The sequence below is a fragment of the Kogia breviceps genome, chromosome 8, assembly GCF_026419965.1.
Source record: "Kogia breviceps isolate mKogBre1 chromosome 8, mKogBre1 haplotype 1, whole genome shotgun sequence".
Taxonomy (NCBI): Eukaryota; Metazoa; Chordata; class Mammalia; order Artiodactyla; family Physeteridae; genus Kogia; species Kogia breviceps.
The window spans coordinates 31240159-31244234 of NC_081317.1; positions in this window are offsets into that span (position 1 = coordinate 31240159).

Below are 4076 nucleotides of genomic sequence, written 5' to 3' on the forward strand. Positions count from 1 at the left end.
AAGAACATGGTATATCTCTCCATCCGTTTGTATCATCTTTAATTTCTTTCATCAGTCAGTGTCTTATAGTTTTCTGCATACAGGTCTTTTGTCTCCTTAGGTAGGTTTATTCCTAGGTACTTTATTGTTGATATTGCAGTGGTAAATTGAAGTGTTTCCTTACTTTCTCTTTCAGATTTTTCAATATGAGTGTATAGGAATGCAAGAGATTCCTGTGCATTAAGTTTACATCCTGCTACTTTACCAAATTCATTGATTAGCTCTAGTAGTTTTCTGGTAGAGTCTTTAGGATTCTCTATGTATAGGATCATGTGATCTGCCAACAGTGATAGCTTTATTTCTTCTTTTCTGATTTGGATTCCTTTTATTTCTTTTTCTTCTCTGATTACTGTGTCTAAAAATTCCAAAACTATGTTGAATAATAGTGGTGAGAGTGTGCAACCTTGTCTTGTTCCTGATGTTAGTGGAAATGGTTTCACTTTTTCACCATTGAGAATGATGTTGGCTGTGGCTTTGTCATATATGGCCTTTGTTATGTTGAGGTAAGTTCCCTCTATGCCTACTTTCTGGAGGGTTTTTTTCATAAATTGGTGTTGATATTTGTCAAAAACTTTTTCTGCATCTATTGAGATGATCATATGGTTTTCCTCCTTCAATTTGTTAATATAGTGTCTCACATTGATTAATTTCCATATACTGAAGAATCCTTGCATTACTGGGATAAACCCCACTTGATCATGGTGTATGATCCTTTTAATGTGCTGTTGGATTCTGTTTGCTAGTATTTTGTTGAGGATTTTTGCCTCTATGTTCATCAGTGATATAGGCCTGTAGTTTTCTTTCTTTGTGACATCTTTGGTTTTGGTATCAGGGTGATGGTGGTCACAAAAATGAGTTTGGATTCCTCCCTCTGCTATATTTTGGAAGAATTTAAGAAGGACAGGTGTTAGCTCTTCTCTAAATGAAGCCATGTGGTCCTAGGCTTTTGTTTGTTGGAAGATTTTTCACAATCTCAATTTCAGTGCTTGTGATTGATCTGTTTATATTTTCTCTTTCTTCCTGGTTCAGTCTCAGAAGGCTGTGCTTTTCTAAGAATTTTTCCATTTCTTCCAGGTTGTCCATTTTATTGGCATACAGTTGCTTGTAGTAATCTCTCATGATCCTTTGTATTTCTGCAGTGTCAGTTGTTACTTCTTTTTCCTTTCTAATTCTATTGATTTGAGTCTTCTCCCTTTTTTTCTTGATGAGTCTGCCTAATGGTTTATCAATTTTGTTTATCTTCTCAAAGAACGAGCTTTTAATTTTATTGATCTTTGCTACTGTTTCCTTCATTTCTTTTTCATTTATTTCTGATCTGATCTTTATGATTTCTTTTCTTCTGCTAACTTCGGGGTTTTGTTCTTCTTTCTCTAAGTGCTTTAGGTGTAAGGTTAGGTTGTTTATTTCAGATGTTTCTTGTTTCTTGAGGTGGGATTGTATTGCTAATAAACTTCCCTCTTAGAACTGCATTTGCTGCATTCCATAGGTGTTGGGTCAGAGTTCTTTCATTGTCATTTGTTTGTAGGTATTTTTTAAATTTCCTCTTGGATTTTTTCAGTGAAATCTTGGTTATTAAGTAGTGTATTGTGTAGCCTCCATGTGTATGTAATTTTTACAGATTTTTTCTTGTAAATGATATCTAGTCTCATAGCCTTGTTGTCAGAAAGATACTTGATATGATTTCAATTTTCTTAAATTTACCAAGGCTTGATTTGTGACCCTAGATATGATCTATCATGGAGAATGTTCCATGAGCACTTGAGAAGAAAGCATATTCTGTTGTTTTGGGATGGAATGTCCTATAAATATCAATTAAGTCCATCTTGTGTAATGTATCATTTAAAGCTTGTGTTTCCTTATTTACTTTCATTTTGGATGATCTGTCCATTGGTGAAAGTGGGGTGTTATAAAGTCCCCTACTATGATTGTGTTACTGTCGATTTCCCCTTTTATGGCATTTGCCTTATGTATTGAGGTGCTCCTATGTTGGGTGCATAAATATTTACAATTGTTATATCTTCTTCTTGGATTTACCCCTTGATCATTCTGTAGTATCCTTCTTTGTCTCTTGTAGTAGTCTTTAAAGTCTATTTTGTCTGATATGAGAATTGCTACTCCAGCTTTCTTTGATTTCCATTTGCATGGAATATCTATTTCCATCCCCTCACTTTCAGTCTGTGTGTGTCCCTAGGTCTGAAGTGGGTCTCTTGTAGAGAGCACATATATGGGTCTTCTTTTTGTATCCATTCAGCCAGTCTATGTCTTTTGGTTGGAGCATTTAATCCATTTACATTTAAGGTAGTTACCGATATATATGTTCCTATCAGCATTTTCTTAAATGCTTTGGGTTTGTTATTGTAGGTCTTTTCCTTCTCTTGTGTTTCCTGCCTAGAGAAGTTCCTTTAGCAATTGATGTCAAGTTGGTTTGGTGGTGCTGAATTCTGTTAGCTTTTGTTTGCCTGTAAAGGTTTTAACTTCTCTGTCAAATCTGAATGAGATCCTTGCTGGATAGAGTAATCTTGGTTGAGGTTTTTCCCTTTCATCACCTTAAATATGTCCTGTGACTCCATTCTGGCTTGCAGAGTTTCTGCTGAAAGATCAGCTGTTAACCTTATGGGGATTCCCTTGTATGTTATTTTTTGTTTTTCCCTTGGTGCTTTTAATATTTTTTCTTTGTAGTTAATTCTTGATAGTTTGAATAATATGTGTCTTGGCATGTTTCTCCTTGGATTTATCCTGTATGGGACTCTCTAAGCTTCCTGGACTTGATTAACTATTTCCCTTGCCATATTAGGGAAGTTTTCTACTATAATCTCTTCAAACATTTTCTCAGCCTCTTTCTTTTTCTCTTCTTCATCTGGGACCCCTATAATTCGAATGTTGGTGCATTTAATGTTGTCCCACAGGTCTCTGAGACTGTCCTCAATTCTTTTCATTCTTTTTGCTTTATTCTGCTCTGCACTAGTTATTTCCACTAATTTATCTTCCAGGTCACTTAGCTGTTTTTCTGCCTCAGTTATTCTGCTATTGATTCCTTCTAGAGAATTTTTAATTTCATTCATTGTGTGTTGTCCATCATTGTTTGTTTGTTCTTTAGTTTTTCTTGGTCCTTGTTAAACGTATCTTGTATTTTCTCCATTCTATTTCTAAGATTTTGGGTTATCTTTCCTATCATTACTCTGAATTCTTTTTCAGGTAGACTGCCTATTTCCTCTTCATTTTTTTGGCTGTTGGGTTTTTACCTTGCTTCTTCACCTTCTGTGTGTTGCTTTGTCTTCTCATTTTGCTTAACTTTCTGTGTTTGGGGTCTCCTTTTCGCAGGCTGCAGGTTCATAGTTCCTGTTGTTTTTTGTGTCTTCCCCCAGTGGCTAAGGTTGGTTTAGTGGGTTGTATAGGCTTCCTGGTGGAGGGGACTAGTGCCTGTGTTCTGGTGGATGAGGCTGGATCTTGTCTTTCTCGTGGGCAGGACCACGTCTTGTTGTGTGTTTTGGTGTGTCTGTGACGTTATTATGGTTTTAGGCAGCCTCTCTGCTAATGGGTGGGGTTGTGTTCCTGTCTTGCTAGTTGTATGGCTTAGGGGGTCCAGCACTATAGCTTGCTGGTCATTGAGTGGAGTTTGGTCTTAGCGTTGAGATGGAAATCTCTGGGAGAGCTTTCGCTGTTTGATATTACCTGGAGCTGGGAGGTCTCTGGTGGAACCATGTCTTGAATTTGGCTCTCCCCCTTCAGAAGCACAGGCCTGACCCCTGGCTGGAGCCCCAAGACCCTGTCAGCCATATGGCTCAGAAGAAAAGGGAGGAACAAAGAAAGAAATATAGAAAAATAATAATAATAAAATAAAGTTATTTTTAAAAATAAAATATAATTATTAAAAAATTAAAAAGTTAGAAAGTAATAAAAAAAGAAAGAGGGCTTCCCTGGTGGCACAGTGGTTGAGAGCCCACCTGCCAATGCAGGGGACACGGGTTTGTGCCCTGGTCCGGGAATATCCCACATGCCGCGGAGCGGCTGGGCCTGTGAGCCATGGCCGCTGGGCC